Source organism: Phoenix dactylifera, chromosome 4 (genome assembly GCF_051530095.1).
Source record: "Phoenix dactylifera cultivar Ajwa chromosome 4, Ajwa_hap1_PhDact_Kaust_v1.1, whole genome shotgun sequence".
NCBI lineage: Eukaryota > Viridiplantae > Streptophyta > Magnoliopsida > Arecales > Arecaceae > Phoenix > Phoenix dactylifera.
Genome location: NC_143193.1, coordinates 34816094 through 34834551, shown reverse-complemented (window position 1 = coordinate 34834551; position 18458 = coordinate 34816094). Strand labels below are relative to the sequence as shown.

Below are 18458 nucleotides of genomic sequence, written 5' to 3'. Positions count from 1 at the left end.
TTTTATTTTTTGCCCGCTTTTTTATTTTTTGATAATATTTATTTTTAATTTTTCGGCTTTTGGCTTTTCCTCTTCGGATAATTTTTTTCCCCCGAAAATAAACTGAGTCCGGAGACTCGCGGTGCCATGCCGCATAGCGGAACAGCGCGTTGAATCCTACGCCAGAACGGCCCCGGCAGCGCGAATGCCTCGGGCCGTCGAGATCTGCTGCTTTGTCATAAAAGGGAGTTTCGAAGGGCATGTCATGGGTGCGATCATACCAGCACTAATGCACCGGATCCGATCAGAACTCCGCAGTTAAGCGTGCTTGGGCGAGAGTAGTACTAGGATGGGTGACCCCCTGGGAAGTCCTCGTGTTGCACCCTTTTTATTTTTTGCCCGCTTTTTTATTTTTTGATAATATTTATTTTTAATTTTTCGGCTTTTGGCTTTTCCTCTTCGGATAATTTTTTTTTCTCGAAAATAAACTGAGTCCGGAGACTGGCGGTGCCATGCTGCATAGCGGAACAGCGCGTTGAATCCTACGCCAGAACGGCCCCGGCAGCGCGAATGTCTCGGGCCGTCGCGGTCTGCTGCTTTGTCATAAAAGGGAGTTTCGAAGGGCATGTCATGGGTGCGATCATACCAGCACTAATGCACCGGATCCCATCATAACACCGCAGTTAAGCGTGCTTGGGCGAGAGAAGTACTAGGATGGGTGACCCCCTAGGAAGTCCTCGTGTTGCACCCTTTTTATTTTTTGCCCGCTTTTTTATTTTTTGATAATATCTATTTTTAATTTTTTGGCTTTTGGCTTTTCCTCTTCCGATAATTTTTTCCCCCCGAAAATAAACTGAGTCCGGAGACTGGCGGTGCCATGCCGCATAGCGGAACAGCGCGTTGAATCATACGCCAGAACGGCCCCGGTAGCGCGAATGTCTCGGGCCGTCGAGGTCTGCTGCTTTGTCTTAAAAGGGAGTTTCGAAGGGCATGTCTTGGGTGCGATCATACCAGCACTAATGCACCGGATCCCATCAGAACTCCGCAGTTAAGCGTGCACCGGATCCCATCAGAACTCCGCAGTTAAGCGTGCTTGGGCGAGAGTAGTACTAGGATGGGTGACCCCCTGGGAAGTCCTCGTGTTGCACCCTTTTTATTTTTTGCCCGCTTTTTTATTTTTTGATAATATTTATTTTTAATTTTTCGGCTTTTGGCTTTTCCTCTTCGGATAATTTTTTTCCCCCGACAATAAACTGAGTCCGGAGACTGGCGGTGCCATGCCGCATAGCGGGACCAGCGCGTTGAATCCTACGCCAGAACGGCCCCGGCAGCGTGAATGTCTCGGGCCGTCGAGGTCTGCTGCTTTGTCATAAAAGGGAGTTTCGAAGGGCATGTCCTGGGTGCGATCATACCAGCACTAATGCACCGGATCCCATCAGAACTCCGTAGTTAAGCGTGCTTGGGCGAGAGTAGTACTAGGATGGGTGACCCCCTGGGAAGTCCTCGTGTTGCACCCTTTTTATTTTTTGCCCGCTTTTTTATTTTTTGATAATATTTATTTTTAATTTTTCGGCTTTTGGCTTTTCCTCTTCGGATAATTTTTTTTTTCCAAAAATAAACTGAGTCCGGAGACTGGCGGTGCCATGCCGCATAGCGGAACAGCGCGTTGAATCCTACGCCAGAACGGCCCCGGCAGCGCGAATGTCTCGGGCCGTCGCGGTCTGCTGCTTTGTCATAAAAGGGAGTTTCGAAGGGCATGTCATGGGTGCGATCATACCAGCACTAATGCACCGGATCCCATCATAACTCCGCAGTTAAGCGTGCTTGGGCGAGAGAAGTACTAGGATGGGTGACCCCCTGGGAAGTCCTCGTGTTGCACCCTTTTTATTTTTTGCCCGCTTTTTTATTTTTTGATAATATTTATTTTTAATTATTTGGCTTTTGGCTTTTCCTCTTCGGATAATTTTTTCCCCCCGAAAATAAACTGAGTCCGGAGGCTGGCGGTGCCATGCCGCATAGCGGAACAGCGCGTTGAATCCTACGCCAGAACGGCCCCGGCAGCGCGAATGTCTCGGGCCGTCGAGGTCTGCTGCTTTGTCATAAAAGGGAGTTTCGAAGGGCATGTCTTGGGTGCGATCATACCAGCACTAATGCACCGGATCCCATCAGAACTCCGCAGTTAAGCGTGCTTGGGCGAGAGTAGTACTAGGATGGGTGACCCCTTGGGAAGTCCTCGTGTTGCACCCCTTTTATTTTTTGCCCGCTTTTTTATTTTTTGATAACATTTATTTTTTATTTTTCGGCTTTTGGCTTTTCCTCTTCGGATAATTTTTTTCCCCCGAAAATAAACTGAGTCCGGAGACTGGCGGTGCCATGCCGCATAGCGGAACAGCGTGTTGAATCCTATGCCAGAACGGCCCCGGCAGCGCGAATGTCTCGGGCCGTCGAGATCTGCTGCTTTGTCATAAAAGGGAGTTTCGAAGGGCATGTCTTGGGTGCGATCATACCAGCACTAATGCACCGGATCCCATCAGAACTCCGCAGTTAAGCGTGCTTGGGCGAGAGTAGTACTAGGATGGGTGACCCCCTGGGAAGTCCTCGTGTTGCACCTTTTTTATTTTTTTCTCCACTTTTTTATTTTTTGATAATATTTATTTTTAATTTTTCGGCTTTTGGCTTTTCCTCTTCGGATAATTTTTTTCCTCCGAAAATAAACTGAGTCCGGAGACTGGCGGTGCCATGCCGCATAGCGGGACCAGCGCGTTGAATCCTACGCCAGAACGGCCCCGGCGGCGCGAATGTCTCGGGCCGTCGAGGTCTGCTGCTTTGTCATAAAAGGGTGTTTCGATGGGCATGTCATGGGTGCGATCATACCAGCCCTAATGCACCGGATCCCATCAGAACTCCGCAGTTAAGCGTGCTTGGGCGAGAGTAGTACTAGGATGGGTGACCCCCTGGGAAGTCCTCGTCTTGCACCCCTTTTTATTTTTTGCCCACTTTTTTATTTTTTGATAATATTTATTTTTAATTTTTCGGCTTTTGGCTTTTCCTCTTCGGATAATTTTTTTCCCCCGAAAATAAACTGAGTCCGGAGACTCGCGGTGCCATGCCGCATAGCGGAACAGCGCGTTGAATCCTACGCCAGAACGGCCCCGGCAGCGCGAATATCTCGGGCCGTCGAGGTCTGCTGCTTTGTCATAAAAGGGAGTTTCGAAGGGCATGTCATGGGTGCGATCATACCAGCACTAATGCACCGGATCCCATCAAAACTCCGCAGTTAAGCGTGCTTGGGCGAGAGTAGTACTAGGATGGGTGACCCCCTGGGAAGTCCTCGTGTTGCACCCTTTTTATTTTTTTCTCCACTTTTTTATTTTTTGATAATATTTATTTTTAATTTTTCGGCTTTTGGCTTTTCCTCTTCGGATAATTTTTTTTCCCCGAAAATAAACTGAGTCCGGAGACTGGCGGTGCCATGCCGCATAGCGGGACCAGCGCGTTGAATCCTACGCCAGAACGGCCCCGGCGGCGCGAATGTCTCGGGCCGTCGAGGTCTGCTGCTTTGTCATAAAAGGGAGTTTCGATGGGCATGTCATGGGTGCGATCATACCAGCACTAATGCACCGGATCCCATCAGAACTCCGCAGTTAAGCGTGCTTGGGCGAGAGTAGTACTAGGATGGGTGACCCCCTGGGAAGTCCTCGTGTTGCACCCCTTTTATTTTTTGCCCGCTTTTTTATTTTTTGATAATATTTATTTTTAATTTTTCGGCTTTTGGCTTTTCCTCTTCGGATAATTTTTTTCCCCCGAAAATAAACTGAGTCCGGAGACTCGCGGTGCCATGCCGCATAGCGGAACAGCGCGTTGAATCCTACGCCAGAACGGCCCCGGCAGCGCGAATGCCTCGGGCCGTCGAGATCTGCTGCTTTGTCATAAAAGGGAGTTTCGAAGGGCATGTCATGGGTGCGATCATACCAGCACTAATGCACCGGATCCGATCAGAACTCCGCAGTTAAGCGTGCTTGGGCGAGAGTAGTACTAGGATGGGTGACCCCCTGGGAAGTCCTCGTGTTGCACCCTTTTTATTTTTTGCCCGCTTTTTTATTTTTTGATAATATTTATTTTTAATTTTTCGGCTTTTGGCTTTTCCTCTTCGGATAATTTTTTTTTCTCGAAAATAAACTGAGTCCGGAGACTGGCGGTGCCATGCTGCATAGCGGAACAGCGCGTTGAATCCTACGCCAGAACGGCCCCGGCAGCGCGAATGTCTCGGGCCGTCGCGGTCTGCTGCTTTGTCATAAAAGGGAGTTTCGAAGGGCATGTCATGGGTGCGATCATACCAGCACTAATGCACCGGATCCCATCATAACACCGCAGTTAAGCGTGCTTGGGCGAGAGAAGTACTAGGATGGGTGACCCCCTAGGAAGTCCTCGTGTTGCACCCTTTTTATTTTTTGCCCGCTTTTTTATTTTTTGATAATATCTATTTTTAATTTTTTGGCTTTTGGCTTTTCCTCTTCCGATAATTTTTTCCCCCCGAAAATAAACTGAGTCCGGAGACTGGCGGTGCCATGCCGCATAGCGGAACAGCGCGTTGAATCATACGCCAGAACGGCCCCGGTAGCGCGAATGTCTCGGGCCGTCGAGGTCTGCTGCTTTGTCTTAAAAGGGAGTTTCGAAGGGCATGTCTTGGGTGCGATCATACCAGCACTAATGCACCGGATCCCATCAGAACTCCGCAGTTAAGCGTGCACCGGATCCCATCAGAACTCCGCAGTTAAGCGTGCTTGGGCGAGAGTAGTACTAGGATGGGTGACCCCCTGGGAAGTCCTCGTGTTGCACCCTTTTTATTTTTTGCCCGCTTTTTTATTTTTTGATAATATTTATTTTTAATTTTTCGGCTTTTGGCTTTTCCTCTTCGGATAATTTTTTTCCCCCGACAATAAACTGAGTCCGGAGACTGGCGGTGCCATGCCGCATAGCGGGACCAGCGCGTTGAATCCTACGCCAGAACGGCCCCGGCAGCGTGAATGTCTCGGGCCGTCGAGGTCTGCTGCTTTGTCATAAAAGGGAGTTTCGAAGGGCATGTCCTGGGTGCGATCATACCAGCACTAATGCACCGGATCCCATCAGAACTCCGTAGTTAAGCGTGCTTGGGCGAGAGTAGTACTAGGATGGGTGACCCCCTGGGAAGTCCTCGTGTTGCACCCTTTTTATTTTTTGCCCGCTTTTTTATTTTTTGATAATATTTATTTTTAATTTTTCGGCTTTTGGCTTTTCCTCTTCGGATAATTTTTTTTTTCCAAAAATAAACTGAGTCCGGAGACTGGCGGTGCCATGCCGCATAGCGGAACAGCGCGTTGAATCCTACGCCAGAACGGCCCCGGCAGCGCGAATGTCTCGGGCCGTCGCGGTCTGCTGCTTTGTCATAAAAGGGAGTTTCGAAGGGCATGTCATGGGTGCGATCATACCAGCACTAATGCACCGGATCCCATCATAACTCCGCAGTTAAGCGTGCTTGGGCGAGAGAAGTACTAGGATGGGTGACCCCCTGGGAAGTCCTCGTGTTGCACCCTTTTTATTTTTTGCCCGCTTTTTTATTTTTTGATAATATTTATTTTTAATTATTTGGCTTTTGGCTTTTCCTCTTCGGATAATTTTTTCCCCCCGAAAATAAACTGAGTCCGGAGGCTGGCGGTGCCATGCCGCATAGCGGAACAGCGCGTTGAATCCTACGCCAGAACGGCCCCGGCAGCGCGAATGTCTCGGGCCGTCGAGGTCTGCTGCTTTGTCATAAAAGGGAGTTTCGAAGGGCATGTCTTGGGTGCGATCATACCAGCACTAATGCACCGGATCCCATCAGAACTCCGCAGTTAAGCGTGCTTGGGCGAGAGTAGTACTAGGATGGGTGACCCCTTGGGAAGTCCTCGTGTTGCACCCCTTTTATTTTTTGCCCGCTTTTTTATTTTTTGATAACATTTATTTTTTATTTTTCGGCTTTTGGCTTTTCCTCTTCGGATAATTTTTTTCCCCCGAAAATAAACTGAGTCCGGAGACTGGCGGTGCCATGCCGCATAGCGGAACAGCGTGTTGAATCCTATGCCAGAACGGCCCCGGCAGCGCGAATGTCTCGGGCCGTCGAGATCTGCTGCTTTGTCATAAAAGGGAGTTTCGAAGGGCATGTCTTGGGTGCGATCATACCAGCACTAATGCACCGGATCCCATCAGAACTCCGCAGTTAAGCGTGCTTGGGCGAGAGTAGTACTAGGATGGGTGACCCCCTGGGAAGTCCTCGTGTTGCACCTTTTTTATTTTTTTCTCCACTTTTTTATTTTTTGATAATATTTATTTTTAATTTTTCGGCTTTTGGCTTTTCCTCTTCGGATAATTTTTTTCCTCCGAAAATAAACTGAGTCCGGAGACTGGCGGTGCCATGCCGCATAGCGGGACCAGCGCGTTGAATCCTACGCCAGAACGGCCCCGGCGGCGCGAATGTCTCGGGCCGTCGAGGTCTGCTGCTTTGTCATAAAAGGGAGTTTCGATGGGCATGTCATGGGTGCGATCATACCAGCACTAATGCACCGGATCCCATCAGAACTCCGCAGTTAAGCGTGCTTGGGCGAGAGTAGTACTAGGATGGGTGACCCCCTGGGAAGTCCTCGTGTTGCACCCCTTTTATTTTTTGCCCGCTTTTTTATTTTTTGATAATATTTATTTTTAATTTTTTGGCTTTTGGCTTTTCCTCTTCGGATAATTTTTTTTCCCCGACAATAAACTGAGTCCGGAGACTGGCGGTGCCATGCCGCATAGCGGGACCAGCGCGTTGAATCCTACGCCAGAACGGCCCCGGCAGCGCGAATGTCTCGGGCCGTCGAGGTCTGCTGCTTTGTCATAAAAGGGAGTTTCGAAGGGCATATCATGGGTGCGATCATACCAGCACTAATGCACCGGATCCCATCAGAACTCCACAGTTAAGCGTGCATGGGCGAGAGTAGTACTAGGATGGGTGACCCCCTGGGAAGTCCTCGTGTTGCACCCCTTTTATTTTTTGCCCGCTTTTTTATTTTTTGATAACATTTATTTTTAATTTTTTGGCATTTGGCTTTTCCTCTTCGGATAATTTTTTTCCCCCGAAAATAAACTGAGTCCGGAGACTCGCGGCGCCATGCCGCATAGCGGAACAGCGCGTTGAATCCTACGCCAGAACGGCCCCGGCAGCGCGAATGTCTCGGGCCGTCGAGGTCTGCTGCATTGTCATAAAAGAGAGTTTCGAAGGGCATGTCATGGGTGCGATCATACCAGCACTAATGCACCGGATCCCATCAAAACTCCGCAGTTAAGCGTGCTTGGGCGAGAGTAGTACTAGGATGGGTGACCCCCTGGGAAGTCCTCGTGTTGCACCCTTTTTATTTTTTTCTCCACTTTTTTATTTTTTGACAATATTTATTTTTAATTTTTCGGCTTTTGGCTTTTCCTCTTCGGATAATTTTTTTCCCCCGAAAATAAACTGAGTCCGGAGACTGGCGGTGCCATGCCGCATAGCGGGACCAGCGCGTTGAATCCTACGCCAGAACGGCCCCGGCGGCGCGAATGTCTCAGGCCGTCGAGGTCTGCTGCTTTGTCATAAAAGGGAGTTTCGATGGGCATGTCATGAGTGCGATCATACCAGCACTAATGCACCGGATCCCATCAGAACTCCGCAGTTAAGCGTGCTTGGGCGAGAGTAGTACTAGGATGGGTGACCCCCTGGGAAGTCCTCGTGTTGCACCCCTTTTATTTTTTGCCCGCTTTTTTATTTTTTGATAATATTTATTTTTAATTTTTCGGCTTTTGGCTTTTCCTCTTCGGATAATTTTTTTCCCCCGAAAATAAACTGAGTCCGGAGACTCGCGGTGCCATGCCGCATAGCGGAACAGCGCGTTGAATCCTACGCCAGAACGGCCCCGGCAGCGCGAATGCCTCGGGCCGTCGAGATCTGCTGCTTTGTCATAAAAGGGAGTTTCGAAGGGCATGTCGTGGGTGCGATCATACCAGCACTAATGCACCGGATCCGATCAGAACTCCGCAGTTAAGCGTGCTTGGGCGAGAGTAGTACTAGGATGGGTGACCCCCTGGGAAGTCCTCGTGTTGCACCCTTTTTATTTTTTGCCCGCTTTTTTATTTTTTGATAATATTTATTTTTAATTTTTCGGCTTTTGGCTTTTCCTCTTCGGATAATTTTTTTTTCCCGAAAATAAACTGAGTCCGGAGACTGGCGGTGCCATGCCGCAGAGCGGAACAGCGCGTTGAGTCCTACGCCAGAACGGCCCCGGCAGCGCGAATGTCTCGGGCCGTCGCGGTCTGCTGCTTTATCATAAAAGGGAGTTTCGAAGGGCATGTCATGGGTGCGATCATACCAGCACTAATGCACCGGATCCCATCATAACTCCGCAGTTAAGCGTGCTTGGGCGAGAGAAGTACTAGGATGGGTGACCCCCTGGGAAGTCCTCGTGTTGCACCCTTTTTATTTTTTGCCCGCTTTTTTATTTTTTGATAATATTTATTTTTAATTTTTTGGCTTTTGGCTTTTCCTCTTCGGATAATTTTTTCCCCCCGAAAATAAACTGAGTCCGGAGACTGGCGGTGCCATGCCGCATAGCGGAACAGCGCGTTGAATCATACGCCAGAACGGCCCCGGCAGCGCGAATGTCTCGGGCCGTCGAGGTCTGCTGCTTTGTCTTAAAAGGGAGTTTCGAAGGGCATGTCTTGGGTGCGATCATACCAGCACTAATGCACCGGATCCCATCAAAACTCCGCAGTTAAGCGTGCTTGGGTGAGAGTAGTACTAGGATGGGTGACCCCCTGGGAAGTCCTCGTGTTGCACCCTTTTTATTTTTTGCCCGCTTTTTTACTTTTTGATAATATTTATTTTTAATTTTTCGGCTTTTGGCTTTTCCTCTTCGGATAATTTTTTTCCCCCGACAATAAACTGAGTCCGGGGTCTGGCGGTGCCATGCCGCATAGCGGGACCAGCGCGTTGAATCCTACGCCAGAACGGCCCCGGCAGCGTGAATGTCTCGGGCCGTCGAGGTCTGCTGCTTTGTCATAAAAGGGAGTTTCGAAGGGCATGTCATGGGTGCGATCATACCAGCACTAATGCACCGGATCCCATCAGAACTCCGTAGTTAAGCGTGCTTGGGCGAGAGTAGTACTAGGATGGGTGACCCCCTGGAAAGTCCTCGTGTTGCACCCTTTTTATTTTTTGCCCGCTTTTTTATTTTTTGATAATATTTATTTTTAATTTTTCGGCTTTTGGCTTTTCCTCTTCGGATAATTTTTTTTTTCCGAAAATAAACTGAGTCCGGAGACTGGCGGTGCCATGCCGCATAGCGGAACAGCGCGTTGAATCCTACGCCAGAACGGCCCCGGCAGCGCGAATGTCTCGGGCCATCGCGGTCTGCTGCTTTGTCATAAAAGGGAGTTTCGAAGGGCATGTCATGGGTGCGATCATACCAGCACTAATGCACCGGATCCCATCATAACTCCGCAGTTAAGCGTGCTTGGGCGAGAGAAGTACTAGGATGGGTGACCCCCTGGGAAGTCCTCGTGTTGCACCCTTTTCATTTTTTGCCCGCTTTTTTATTTTTTGATAATATTTATTTTTTATTATTTGGCTTTTGGCTTTTCCTCTTCGGATAATTTTTTCCCCCCGAAAATAAACTGAGTCCGGAGACTGGCGGTGCCATGCCGCATAGCGGAACAGCGCGTTGAATCCTACGCCAGAACGGCCCCGGCAGCGCGAATGTCTCGGGCCGTCGAGGTCTGCTGCTTTGTCATAAAAGGGAGTTTCGAAGGGCATGTCATGGGTGCGATCATACCAGCACTAATGCACCGGATCCCATCAGAACTCCGCAGTTAAGCGTGCTTGGGCGAGAGTAGTACTAGGATGGGTGACCCCTTGGGAAGTCCTCGTGTTGCACCCCTTTTATTTTTTGCCCGCTTTTTTATTTTTTGATAACATTTATTTTTTATTTTTCGGCTTTTGGCTTTTCCTCTTCGGATAATTTTTTTCCCCCGACAATAAACTGAGTCCGGGGACTGGCGGTGCCATGCCGCATAGCGGGACCAGCGCGTTGAATCCTACGCCAGAACGGCCCCGGCAGCGTGAATGTCTCGAACCGTCGAGGTCTGCTGCTTTGTCATAAAAGGGAGTTTCGAAGGGCATGTCATGGGTGCGATCATGCCAGCACTAATGCACCGGATCCCATCAGAACTCCGAAGTTAAGCGTGCTTGGGCGAGAGTAGTACTAGGATGGGTGACCCCCTGGGAAGTCCTCGTGTTGCACCCTTTTTATTTTTTGCCCGCTTTTTTATTTTTTGATAATATTTATTTTTAATTTTTCGGCTTTTGGCTTTTCCTCTTCGGATAATTTTTTTTCCGAAGATAAACTGAGTCCGGAGACTGGCGGTGCCATGCCGCATAGCGGAACAGCGTGATGAATCCTACGCCAGAACGGCCCCGGCAGCGCGAATGTCTCGGGCCGTCGAGGTCTGCTGCTTTGTCATAAAAGGGAGTTTCGAAGGGCATGTCTTGGGTGCGATCATACCAGCACTAATGCACCGGATCCCATCAAAACTCCGCAGTTAAGCGTGCTTGGGCGAGAGTAGTACTAGGATGGGTGACCCCCTGGGAAGTCCTCGTGTTGCACCCTTTTTATTTTTTGCCCGCTTTTTTATTTTTTGATAATATTTATTTTTAATTTTTCGGCATTTGGCTTTTCCTCTTCGGATAATTTTTTTCCCCCGACAATAAACTGAGTCCGGAGACTGGCGGTGCCATGCTGCATAGCGGGACCAGCGCGTTGAATCCTACGCCAGAACGGCCCCGGCAGCGTGAATGTCTCGGGCCGTCGAGGTCTGCTGCTTTGTCATAAAAGGGAGTTTCGAAGGGCATGTCATGGGTGCGATCATACCAGCACTAATGCACCGGATCCCATCAGAACTCCGTAGTTAAGCGTGCTTGGGCGAGAGTAGTACTAGGATGGGTGACCCCCTGAAAAGTCCTCGTGTTGCACCCTTTTTATTTTTTGCCCGTTTTTTTATTTTTTGATAATATTTATTTTTAATTTTTTGGCTTTTGGCTTTTCCTCTTCCGATAATTTTTTTTTTTCCGAAAATAAACTGAGTCCGGAGACTGGCGGTGCCATGCCGCATAGCGGAACAGCGCGTTGAATCCTACGCCAGAACGGCCCCGGCAGCGCGAATGTCTCGGGCCGTCGCGGACTGCTGCTTTGTCATAAAAGGGAGTTTCGAAGGGCATGTCATGGGTGCGATCATTCCAGCACTAATGCACCGGATCCCATCATAACTCCGCAGTTAAGCGTGCTTGGGCGAGAGGAGTACTAGGATGGGTGACCCCCTGGGAAGTCCTCGTGTTGCACCCTTTTTATTTTTTGCCCGCTTTTTTATTTTTTGATAATATTTATTTTTAATTTTTTGGCTTTTGGCTTTTCCTCTTCGGATAATTTTTTCCCCCCGAAAATAAACTGAGTCCGGAGACTGGCGGTGCCATGCCGCATAGCGGGACCAGCGCGTTGAATCCTACGCCAGAACGGCCCCGGCAGCGTGAATGTCTCGGGCCGTCGAGGTCTGCTGCTTTGTCATAAAAGGGAGTTTCGAAGGGCATGTCATGGGTGCGATCATACCAGCACTAATGCACCGGATCCCATCAGAACTCCGTAGTTAAGCGTGCTTGGGCGAGAGGTGTACTAGGATGGGTGACCCCCTGGGAAGTCCTCGTGTTGCACCCTTTTTATTTTTTGCCCGCTTTTTTATTTTTTGATAATATTTATTTTTAATTTTTCGGCTTTTGGCTTTTCCTCTTCGGATAATTTTTTTTTTCCGAAAATAAACTGAGTCCGGAGACTGGCGGTGCCATGCCGCATAGCGGAACAGCGCGTTGAATCCTACGCCAGAACGGCCCCGGCAGCGCGAATGTCTCGGGCCGTCGCGGTCTGCTGCTTTGTCATAAAAGGGAGTTTCGAAGGGCATGTCATGGGTGCGATCATTCCAGCACTAATGCACCGGATCCCATCATAACTCCGCAGTTAAGCGTGCTTGGGCGAGAGGAGTACTAGGATGGGTGACCCCCTGGGAAGTCCTCGTGTTGCACCCTTTTTATTTTTTGCCCGCTTTTTTATTTTTTGATAATATTTATTTTTAATTTTTTGGCTTTTGGCTTTTCCTCTTCGGATAATTTTTTCCTCCCGAAAATAAACTGAGTCCGGAGACTGGCGGTGCCATGCCGCATAGCGGAACAGCGCGTTGAATCCTACGCCAGAACGGCCCCGGCAGCGCGAATGTCTCGGGCCGTCGAGGTCTGCTGCTTTGTCATAAAAGGGAGTTTCGAAGGGCATGTCATGGGTGCGATCATACCAGCACTAATGCACCGGATCCCATCAGAACTCCGCAGTTAAGCGTGCTTGGGCGAGAGTAGTACTAGGATGGGTGACCCCCTGGGAAGTCCTCGTGTTGCACCCCTTTTATTTTTTGCCCGCTTTTTTATTTTTTGATAACATTTATTTTTTATTTTTCGGCTTTTGGCTTTTCCTCTTCGGATAATTTTTTTCCCCCGAAAATAAACTGAGTCCGGAGACTGGCGGTGCCATGCCGCATAGCGGAACGGCGTGTTGAATCCTACGCCAGAACGGCCCCGGCAGCGCGAATGTCTCGGGCCATCGAGGTCTGCTGCTTTGTCATAAAAGGGAGTTTCGAAGGGCATGTCTTGGGTGCGATCATACCAACACTAATGCACCAGATCCCATCAGAACTCCGCAGTTAAGCGTGCTTGGGCGAGAGTAGTACTAGGATGGGTGACCCCCTCGGAAGTCCTCGTGTTGCACCCTTTTTATTTTTTTCTCCACTTTTTTATTTTTTGATAATATTTATTTTTAATTTTTCGGCTTTTGGCTTTTCCTCTTCGGATAATTTTTTTCCCCCGAAAATAAACTGAGTCCGGAGACTGGCGGTGCCATGCCGCATAGCGGGACCAGCGCGTTGAATCCTACGCCAGAACGGCCCCGGCGGCACGAATGTCTCGGGCCGTCGAGGTCTGCTGCTTTGTCATAAAAGGGAGTTTCGATGGGCATGTCATGGGTGCGATCATACCAGCACTAATGCACCGGATCCCATCAAAACTCCGCAGTTAAGCGTGCTTGGGCGAGAGTAGTACTAGGATGGGTGACCCCCTGGGAAGTCCTCGTGTTGCACCCCTTTTATTTTTCGCCCGCTTTTTTATTTTTTGATAATATTTATTTTTAATTTGTCGGCTTTTGGCTTTTCCTCTTCGGATAATTTTTTTTCCCCGAAAATAAACTGAGTCCGGAGACTCGCGGTGCCATGCCGCATAGCGGAACAGCGCGTTGAATCCTACGCCAGAACGGCCCCGGCAGCGCGAATGCCTCGGGCCGTCGAGGTCTGCTGCTTTGTCATAAAAGGGAGTTTCGAAGGGCATGTCATGGGTGCGATCATACCAGCACTAATGCACCGGATCCGATCAGAACTCTGCAGTTAAGCGTGCTTGGGCGAGAGTAGTACTAGGATGGGTGACCCCCTGGGAAGTCCTCGTGTTGCACCATTTTTATTTTTTGCCCGCTTTTATATTTTTTGATAATATTTATTTTTAATTTTTCGGCTTTTGGCTTTTCCTCTTCGGATAATTTTTTTCCCCCGAAAATAAACTGAGTCCGGAGACACGCGGTGCCATGCCGCATAGCGGAACAGCGCGTTGAATCCTACGCCAGAACGGCCCCGGCAGCGCGAATGTCTCGGGCCGTCGAGGTCTGCTGCTTTGTCATAAAAGGGAGTTTCGAAGGGCATGTCATGGGTGCGATCATACCAGCACTAATGCACCGGATCCCATCAAAACTCCGCAGTTAAGCGTGCTTGGGCGAGAGTAGTACTAGGATGGGTGACCCCCTGGGAAGTCCTCGTGTTGCACCCTTTTTATTTTTTTCTCCACTTTTTTATTTTTTGACAATATTTATTTTTAATTTTTCGGCTTTTGGCTTTTCCTCTTCGGATAATTTTTTTCCCCCGAAAATAAACTGAGTCCGGAGACTGGCGGTGCCATGCCGCATAGCGGGACCAGCGCGTTGAATCCTACGCCAGAACGGCCCCGGCGGCGCGAATGTCTCGGGCCGTCGAGGTCTGCTGCTTTGTCATAAAAGGGAGTTTCGATGGGCATGTCATGGGTGCGATCATACCAGCACTAATGCACCGGATCCCATCAGAACTCCGCAGTTAAGCGTGCTTGGGCGATAGTAGTACTAGGATGGGTGACCCCCTGGGAAGTCCTCGTGTTGCACCCTTTTTATTTTTTTCTCCACTTTTTTATTTTTTGACAATATTTATTTTTAATTTTTCGGCTTTTGGCTTTTCCTCTTCGGATAATTTTTTTCCCCCGAAAATAAACTGAGTCCGGAGACTGGCGGTGCCATGCCGCATAGCGGGACCAGCGCGTTGAATCCTACGCCAGAACGGCCCCGGCATCGCGAATGCCTCGGGCCGTCGAGATCTGCTGCTTTGTCATAAAAGGGAGTTTCGAAGGGCATGTCATGGGTGCGATCATACCAGCACTAATGCACCGGATCCCATCAGAACTCCGCAGTTAAGCGTGCTTGGGCGAGAGTAGTACTAGGATGGGTGACCCCCTGGGAAGTCCTCGTGTTGCACCCCTTTTATTTTTTGCCCGCTTTTTTATTTTTTGATAATATTTATTTTTAATTTTTCAGCTTTTGGCTTTTCCTCTTCGGATAATTTTTTTCTCCCGAAAATAAACTGAGTCCGGAGACTCGCGGTGCCATGCCGCATAGCGGAACAGCGCGTTGAATCCTACGCCAGAACGGCCCCGGCAGCGCGAATGCCTCGGGCCGTCGAGATGTGCTGCTTTGTCATAAAAGGGAGTTTCGAAGGGCATGTCATGGGTGCGATCATACCAGCACTAATGCACCGGATCCGATCAGAACTCCGCAGTTAAGCGTGCTTGGGCGAGAGTAGTACTAGGATGGGTGACCCCCTGGGAAGTCCTCGTGTTGCACCCTTTTTATTTTTTGCCCGCTTTTTTATTTTTTGATAATATTTATTTTTAATTTTTCGGCTTTTGGCTTTTCCTCTTCGGATAATTTTTTTTTTCCGAAAATAAACTGAGTCCGGAGACTGGCGGTGCCATGCCGCAGAGCGGAATAGCGCGTTGAATCCTACGCCAGAACGGCCCCGGCAGCGCGAATGTCTCGGGCCGTCGCGGTCTGTTGCTTTGTCATAAAAGGGAGTTTCGAAGGGCATGTCATGGGTGCGATCATACCAGCACTAATGCACCGGATCCCATCATAACTCCGCAGTTAAGCGTGCTTGGGCGAGAGAAGTACTAGGATGGGTGACCCCCTGGGAAGTCCTCGTGTTGCACTCTTTTTATTTTTTGCCCGCTTTTTTATTTTTTGATAATATTTATTTTTAATTTTTTGGCTTTTGGCTTTTCCTCTTCGGATAATTTTTTCCCCCCGAAAATAAACTGAGTCCGGAGACTGGCGGTGCCATGCCGCATAGCGGAACAGCGCGTTGAATCATACGCCAGAACGGCCCCGGCAGCGCGAATGTCTCGGGCCGTTGAGGTCTGCTGCTTTGTCTTAAAAGAGAGTTTCGAAGGGCATGTCTTGGGTGCGATCATACCAGCACTAATGCACCGGATCCCATCAGAACTCCGCAGTTAAGCGTGCTTGGGTGAGAGTAGCACTAGGATGGGTGACCCCCTGGGAAGTCCTCGTGTTGCACCCTTTTTATTTTTTGCCCGCTTTTTTATTTTTTGATAATATTTATTTTTAATTTTTCGGCTTTTGGCTTTTCCTCTTCGGATAATTTTTTTCTCCCGACAATAAACAGAGTCCGGGGACTGGCGGTGCCATGCCGCATAGCGGGACCAGCGCGTTGAATCATACGCCAGAACGGCCCCGGCAGCGTGAATGTCTCGGGCCGTCGAGGTCTGCTGCTTTGTCATAAAAGGGAGTTTCGAAGGGCATGTCATGGGTGCGATCATACCAGCACTAATGCACCGGATCCCATCAGAACTCCGTAGTTAAGCGTGCTTGGGCGAGAGTAGTACTAGGATGGGTGACCCCCTGGGAAGTCCTCGTGTTGCACCCTTTTTATTTTTTGCCCGCTTTTTTATTTTTTGATAATATTTATTTTTAATTTTTCGGCTTTTGGCTTTTCCTCTTCGGATAATTTTTTTTTTCCGAAAATAAACTGAGTCCGGAGACTGGCGGTGCCATGCCGCATAGCGGAACAGCGCGTTGAATCCTACGCCAGAACGGCCCCGGCAGCGCGAATGTCTCGGGCCGTCGCGGTCTGCTGCTTTGTCATAAAAGGGAGTTTCGAAGGGCATGTCATGGGTGCGATCATACCAGCACTAATGCACCGGATCCCATCATAACTCCGCAGTTAAGCGTGCTTGGGCGAGAGAAGTACTAGGATGGGTGACCCCCTGGGAAGTCCTCGTGTTGCACCCTTTTTATTTTTTGCCCGCTTTTTTATTTTTTGATAATATTTATTTTTTATTATTTGGCTTTTGGCTTTTCCTCTTCGGATAATTTTTTCCCCCCGAAAATAAACTGAGTCCGGAGACTGGCGGTGCCATGCCGCATAGCGGAACAGCGCGTTGAATCCTACGCCAGAACGGCCCCGGCAGCGCGAATGTCTCGGGCCGTCGAGGTCTGCTGCTTTGTCATAAAAGGGAGTTTCGAAGGGCATGTCATGGGTGCGATCATACCAGCACTAATGCACCGGATCCCATCAGAACTCCGCAGTTAAGCGTGCTTGGGCGAGAGTAGTACTAGGATGGGTGACCCCCTAGGAAGTCCTCGTGTTGCACCCTTTTTATTTTTTGTCCGCTTTTTTATTTTTCGATAATATTTATTTTTTATTATTTGGCTTTTGGCTTTTCCTCTTCGGATAATTTTTTCTCCCGAAAATAAACTGAGTCCGGAGACTGGCGGTGCCATGCCGCATAGCGGGACCAGCGCGTTGAATCCTACGCCAGAACGGCCCCGGCGGCGCGAATGTCTCGGGCCGTCGAGGTCTGCTGCTTTGTCATAAAAGGGAGTTTCGATGGGCATGTCATGGGTGCGATCATACCAGCACTAATGCACCGGATCCCATCAGAACTCCGCAGTTAAGCGTGCTTGGGCGAGAGTAGTACTAGGATGGGTGACCCCCTGGGAAGTCCTCGTGTTGCACCCCTTTTATTTTTTGCCCGCTTTTTTATTTTTTGATAATATTTATTTTTAATTTTTCGGCTTTTGGCTTTTCCTCTTCGGATAATTTTTTTCCCCCGAAAATAAACTGAGTCCGGAGACTCGCGGTGCCATGCCGCATAGCGGAACAGCGCGTTGAATCCTACGCCAGAACGGCCCCGGCAGCGCGAATGCCTCGGGCCGTCGAGATCTGCTGCTTTGTCATAAAAGGGAGTTTCGAAGGGCATGTCATGGGTGTGATCATACCAGCACTAATGCACCGGATCCGATCAGAACTCCGCAGTTAAGCGTGCTTGGGCGAGAGTAGTACTAGGATGGGTGACCCCATGGGAAGTCCTCGTGTTGCACCCTTTTTATCTTTTGCCCGCTTTTTTATTTTTTGATAATATTTATTTTTAATTTTTCGGCTTTTGGCTTTTCCTCTTCGGATAATTTTTTTTTTCCGAAAATAAACTGAGTCCGGAGACTGGCGGTGCCATGCCGCAGAGCGGAATAGCGCGTTGAATCCTACGCCAGAACGGCCCCGGCAGCGCGAATGTCTCGGGCCGTCGCGGTCTGCTGCTTTGTCATAAAAGGGAGTTTCGAAGGGCATGTCATGGGTGCGATCATACCAGCACTAATGCACCGGATCCCATCATAACTCCGCAGTTAAGCGTGCTTGGGCGAGAGAAGTACTAGGATGGGTGACCCCCTGGGAAGTCCTCGTGTTGCACCCTTTTTATTTTTTGCCCGCTTTTTTATTTTTTGATAATATTTATTTTTAATTTTTTGGCTTTTGGCTTTTCCTCTTCGGATAATTTTTTCCCCCCGAAAATAAACTGAGTCCGGAGACTGGCGGTGCCATGCCGCATAGCGGAACAGCGCGTTGAATCATACGCCAGAACGGCCCCGGCAGCGCGAATGTCTCGGGCCGTCGAGGTCTGCTGCTTTGTCTTAAAAGGGAGTTTCGAAGGGCATGTCTTGGGTGCGATCATACCAGCACTAATGCACCGGATCCCATCAGAACTCCGCAGTTAAGCGTGCTTCGGTGAGAGTAGCACTAGGATGGGTGACCCCCTGGGAAGTCCTCGTGTTGCACCCTTTTTATTTTTTGCCCGCTTTTTTATTTTTTGATAATATTTATTTTTAATTTTTCGGCTTTTGGCTTTTCCTCTTCGGATAATTTTTTTCCCCCGACAATAAACAGAGTCCGGGGAC

At 49.2% G+C, this 18458-nt stretch overlaps 45 non-coding genes and 5 pseudogenes across 45 annotated transcripts; all 50 read left to right on the top strand.

The window, feature by feature from the left end:
* Window positions 1-246: 246 nt before the first annotated feature.
* LOC148711177 (5S ribosomal RNA) lies at window positions 247-365 on the top strand. Its single transcript, XR_015978588.2, has one exon. It is a non-coding gene; the product is annotated as a 5S ribosomal RNA (ribosomal RNA).
* Window positions 366-611: 246 nt separating this feature from the next.
* On the top strand, window positions 612-730 carry LOC148711176 (5S ribosomal RNA; annotated as a pseudogene).
* A 246-nt stretch (window positions 731-976) lies between these two features.
* Window positions 977-1130, top strand: LOC148711175 (5S ribosomal RNA; annotated as a pseudogene).
* Window positions 1131-1377: 247 nt separating this feature from the next.
* LOC148711174 (5S ribosomal RNA) lies at window positions 1378-1496 on the top strand. Its single transcript, XR_015985380.2, has one exon. It is a non-coding gene; the product is annotated as a 5S ribosomal RNA (ribosomal RNA).
* A 246-nt stretch (window positions 1497-1742) lies between these two features.
* On the top strand, window positions 1743-1861 carry LOC148711173 (5S ribosomal RNA). The gene has a single exon (XR_015980365.2). It is a non-coding gene; the product is annotated as a 5S ribosomal RNA (ribosomal RNA).
* Window positions 1862-2107: 246 nt separating this feature from the next.
* On the top strand, window positions 2108-2226 carry LOC148711172 (5S ribosomal RNA). The gene has a single exon (XR_015982878.2). It is a non-coding gene; the product is annotated as a 5S ribosomal RNA (ribosomal RNA).
* Window positions 2227-2472: 246 nt separating this feature from the next.
* LOC148711171 (5S ribosomal RNA) lies at window positions 2473-2591 on the top strand. Its single transcript, XR_015981120.2, has one exon. It is a non-coding gene; the product is annotated as a 5S ribosomal RNA (ribosomal RNA).
* A 248-nt stretch (window positions 2592-2839) lies between these two features.
* Window positions 2840-2958, top strand: LOC148711170 (5S ribosomal RNA). Its single transcript, XR_015981510.2, has one exon. It is a non-coding gene; the product is annotated as a 5S ribosomal RNA (ribosomal RNA).
* A 247-nt stretch (window positions 2959-3205) lies between these two features.
* LOC148711169 (5S ribosomal RNA) lies at window positions 3206-3324 on the top strand. The gene has a single exon (XR_016404832.1). It is a non-coding gene; the product is annotated as a 5S ribosomal RNA (ribosomal RNA).
* A 248-nt stretch (window positions 3325-3572) lies between these two features.
* On the top strand, window positions 3573-3691 carry LOC148711168 (5S ribosomal RNA). The gene has a single exon (XR_015983829.2). It is a non-coding gene; the product is annotated as a 5S ribosomal RNA (ribosomal RNA).
* A 246-nt stretch (window positions 3692-3937) lies between these two features.
* Window positions 3938-4056, top strand: LOC148711167 (5S ribosomal RNA). Its single transcript, XR_015980158.2, has one exon. It is a non-coding gene; the product is annotated as a 5S ribosomal RNA (ribosomal RNA).
* Window positions 4057-4302: 246 nt separating this feature from the next.
* Window positions 4303-4421, top strand: LOC148711166 (5S ribosomal RNA; annotated as a pseudogene).
* A 246-nt stretch (window positions 4422-4667) lies between these two features.
* LOC148711165 (5S ribosomal RNA) lies at window positions 4668-4821 on the top strand (annotated as a pseudogene).
* Window positions 4822-5068: 247 nt separating this feature from the next.
* Window positions 5069-5187, top strand: LOC148711164 (5S ribosomal RNA). The gene has a single exon (XR_015980364.2). It is a non-coding gene; the product is annotated as a 5S ribosomal RNA (ribosomal RNA).
* Window positions 5188-5433: 246 nt separating this feature from the next.
* On the top strand, window positions 5434-5552 carry LOC148711163 (5S ribosomal RNA). The gene has a single exon (XR_015982876.2). It is a non-coding gene; the product is annotated as a 5S ribosomal RNA (ribosomal RNA).
* Window positions 5553-5798: 246 nt separating this feature from the next.
* Window positions 5799-5917, top strand: LOC148711162 (5S ribosomal RNA). The gene has a single exon (XR_015981119.2). It is a non-coding gene; the product is annotated as a 5S ribosomal RNA (ribosomal RNA).
* A 246-nt stretch (window positions 5918-6163) lies between these two features.
* LOC148711161 (5S ribosomal RNA) lies at window positions 6164-6282 on the top strand. The gene has a single exon (XR_015981509.2). It is a non-coding gene; the product is annotated as a 5S ribosomal RNA (ribosomal RNA).
* A 248-nt stretch (window positions 6283-6530) lies between these two features.
* Window positions 6531-6649, top strand: LOC148711160 (5S ribosomal RNA). The gene has a single exon (XR_016400527.1). It is a non-coding gene; the product is annotated as a 5S ribosomal RNA (ribosomal RNA).
* A 247-nt stretch (window positions 6650-6896) lies between these two features.
* Window positions 6897-7015, top strand: LOC148711159 (5S ribosomal RNA). The gene has a single exon (XR_015983827.2). It is a non-coding gene; the product is annotated as a 5S ribosomal RNA (ribosomal RNA).
* Window positions 7016-7261: 246 nt separating this feature from the next.
* On the top strand, window positions 7262-7380 carry LOC148711158 (5S ribosomal RNA). The gene has a single exon (XR_015980157.2). It is a non-coding gene; the product is annotated as a 5S ribosomal RNA (ribosomal RNA).
* A 248-nt stretch (window positions 7381-7628) lies between these two features.
* Window positions 7629-7747, top strand: LOC148711157 (5S ribosomal RNA). The gene has a single exon (XR_015983875.2). It is a non-coding gene; the product is annotated as a 5S ribosomal RNA (ribosomal RNA).
* A 246-nt stretch (window positions 7748-7993) lies between these two features.
* LOC148711156 (5S ribosomal RNA) lies at window positions 7994-8112 on the top strand. The gene has a single exon (XR_015984686.2). It is a non-coding gene; the product is annotated as a 5S ribosomal RNA (ribosomal RNA).
* Window positions 8113-8358: 246 nt separating this feature from the next.
* Window positions 8359-8477, top strand: LOC148711155 (5S ribosomal RNA). Its single transcript, XR_015980363.2, has one exon. It is a non-coding gene; the product is annotated as a 5S ribosomal RNA (ribosomal RNA).
* Window positions 8478-8723: 246 nt separating this feature from the next.
* On the top strand, window positions 8724-8842 carry LOC148711154 (5S ribosomal RNA). The gene has a single exon (XR_015982875.2). It is a non-coding gene; the product is annotated as a 5S ribosomal RNA (ribosomal RNA).
* Window positions 8843-9089: 247 nt separating this feature from the next.
* On the top strand, window positions 9090-9208 carry LOC148711153 (5S ribosomal RNA). Its single transcript, XR_015981118.2, has one exon. It is a non-coding gene; the product is annotated as a 5S ribosomal RNA (ribosomal RNA).
* A 246-nt stretch (window positions 9209-9454) lies between these two features.
* LOC148711152 (5S ribosomal RNA) lies at window positions 9455-9573 on the top strand. Its single transcript, XR_015981508.2, has one exon. It is a non-coding gene; the product is annotated as a 5S ribosomal RNA (ribosomal RNA).
* A 246-nt stretch (window positions 9574-9819) lies between these two features.
* Window positions 9820-9938, top strand: LOC148711151 (5S ribosomal RNA). Its single transcript, XR_016412697.1, has one exon. It is a non-coding gene; the product is annotated as a 5S ribosomal RNA (ribosomal RNA).
* Window positions 9939-10185: 247 nt separating this feature from the next.
* LOC148711150 (5S ribosomal RNA) lies at window positions 10186-10304 on the top strand. Its single transcript, XR_015983826.2, has one exon. It is a non-coding gene; the product is annotated as a 5S ribosomal RNA (ribosomal RNA).
* A 244-nt stretch (window positions 10305-10548) lies between these two features.
* LOC148711149 (5S ribosomal RNA) lies at window positions 10549-10667 on the top strand. Its single transcript, XR_015980156.2, has one exon. It is a non-coding gene; the product is annotated as a 5S ribosomal RNA (ribosomal RNA).
* Window positions 10668-10914: 247 nt separating this feature from the next.
* Window positions 10915-11033, top strand: LOC148711148 (5S ribosomal RNA). Its single transcript, XR_015983874.2, has one exon. It is a non-coding gene; the product is annotated as a 5S ribosomal RNA (ribosomal RNA).
* Window positions 11034-11280: 247 nt separating this feature from the next.
* Window positions 11281-11399, top strand: LOC148711147 (5S ribosomal RNA). Its single transcript, XR_015984684.2, has one exon. It is a non-coding gene; the product is annotated as a 5S ribosomal RNA (ribosomal RNA).
* Window positions 11400-11646: 247 nt separating this feature from the next.
* On the top strand, window positions 11647-11765 carry LOC148711146 (5S ribosomal RNA). The gene has a single exon (XR_015980362.2). It is a non-coding gene; the product is annotated as a 5S ribosomal RNA (ribosomal RNA).
* A 246-nt stretch (window positions 11766-12011) lies between these two features.
* Window positions 12012-12130, top strand: LOC148711145 (5S ribosomal RNA). Its single transcript, XR_015982874.2, has one exon. It is a non-coding gene; the product is annotated as a 5S ribosomal RNA (ribosomal RNA).
* Window positions 12131-12376: 246 nt separating this feature from the next.
* LOC148711144 (5S ribosomal RNA) lies at window positions 12377-12495 on the top strand. The gene has a single exon (XR_015981117.2). It is a non-coding gene; the product is annotated as a 5S ribosomal RNA (ribosomal RNA).
* A 246-nt stretch (window positions 12496-12741) lies between these two features.
* On the top strand, window positions 12742-12860 carry LOC148711143 (5S ribosomal RNA). The gene has a single exon (XR_015981507.2). It is a non-coding gene; the product is annotated as a 5S ribosomal RNA (ribosomal RNA).
* A 248-nt stretch (window positions 12861-13108) lies between these two features.
* On the top strand, window positions 13109-13227 carry LOC148711142 (5S ribosomal RNA). Its single transcript, XR_016404656.1, has one exon. It is a non-coding gene; the product is annotated as a 5S ribosomal RNA (ribosomal RNA).
* A 246-nt stretch (window positions 13228-13473) lies between these two features.
* On the top strand, window positions 13474-13592 carry LOC148711141 (5S ribosomal RNA). The gene has a single exon (XR_015983825.2). It is a non-coding gene; the product is annotated as a 5S ribosomal RNA (ribosomal RNA).
* Window positions 13593-13838: 246 nt separating this feature from the next.
* LOC148711140 (5S ribosomal RNA) lies at window positions 13839-13957 on the top strand. The gene has a single exon (XR_015980155.2). It is a non-coding gene; the product is annotated as a 5S ribosomal RNA (ribosomal RNA).
* Window positions 13958-14205: 248 nt separating this feature from the next.
* On the top strand, window positions 14206-14324 carry LOC148711139 (5S ribosomal RNA). Its single transcript, XR_015983873.2, has one exon. It is a non-coding gene; the product is annotated as a 5S ribosomal RNA (ribosomal RNA).
* Window positions 14325-14572: 248 nt separating this feature from the next.
* Window positions 14573-14691, top strand: LOC148711138 (5S ribosomal RNA). Its single transcript, XR_015979698.2, has one exon. It is a non-coding gene; the product is annotated as a 5S ribosomal RNA (ribosomal RNA).
* Window positions 14692-14937: 246 nt separating this feature from the next.
* LOC148711137 (5S ribosomal RNA) lies at window positions 14938-15056 on the top strand. Its single transcript, XR_015981146.2, has one exon. It is a non-coding gene; the product is annotated as a 5S ribosomal RNA (ribosomal RNA).
* Window positions 15057-15302: 246 nt separating this feature from the next.
* On the top strand, window positions 15303-15421 carry LOC148711136 (5S ribosomal RNA). Its single transcript, XR_015984148.2, has one exon. It is a non-coding gene; the product is annotated as a 5S ribosomal RNA (ribosomal RNA).
* Window positions 15422-15667: 246 nt separating this feature from the next.
* On the top strand, window positions 15668-15786 carry LOC148711135 (5S ribosomal RNA). The gene has a single exon (XR_015981116.2). It is a non-coding gene; the product is annotated as a 5S ribosomal RNA (ribosomal RNA).
* Window positions 15787-16033: 247 nt separating this feature from the next.
* Window positions 16034-16152, top strand: LOC148711134 (5S ribosomal RNA). The gene has a single exon (XR_015981506.2). It is a non-coding gene; the product is annotated as a 5S ribosomal RNA (ribosomal RNA).
* A 246-nt stretch (window positions 16153-16398) lies between these two features.
* On the top strand, window positions 16399-16517 carry LOC148711133 (5S ribosomal RNA). Its single transcript, XR_016406568.1, has one exon. It is a non-coding gene; the product is annotated as a 5S ribosomal RNA (ribosomal RNA).
* Window positions 16518-16763: 246 nt separating this feature from the next.
* On the top strand, window positions 16764-16882 carry LOC148711132 (5S ribosomal RNA). The gene has a single exon (XR_015983824.2). It is a non-coding gene; the product is annotated as a 5S ribosomal RNA (ribosomal RNA).
* A 246-nt stretch (window positions 16883-17128) lies between these two features.
* LOC148711131 (5S ribosomal RNA) lies at window positions 17129-17247 on the top strand. The gene has a single exon (XR_015980154.2). It is a non-coding gene; the product is annotated as a 5S ribosomal RNA (ribosomal RNA).
* A 246-nt stretch (window positions 17248-17493) lies between these two features.
* On the top strand, window positions 17494-17612 carry LOC148711130 (5S ribosomal RNA). The gene has a single exon (XR_016405330.1). It is a non-coding gene; the product is annotated as a 5S ribosomal RNA (ribosomal RNA).
* A 246-nt stretch (window positions 17613-17858) lies between these two features.
* On the top strand, window positions 17859-17977 carry LOC148711129 (5S ribosomal RNA). The gene has a single exon (XR_016406567.1). It is a non-coding gene; the product is annotated as a 5S ribosomal RNA (ribosomal RNA).
* Window positions 17978-18223: 246 nt separating this feature from the next.
* Window positions 18224-18342, top strand: LOC148711128 (5S ribosomal RNA; annotated as a pseudogene).
* The last annotated feature ends 116 nt before the right edge of the window (window positions 18343-18458 follow it).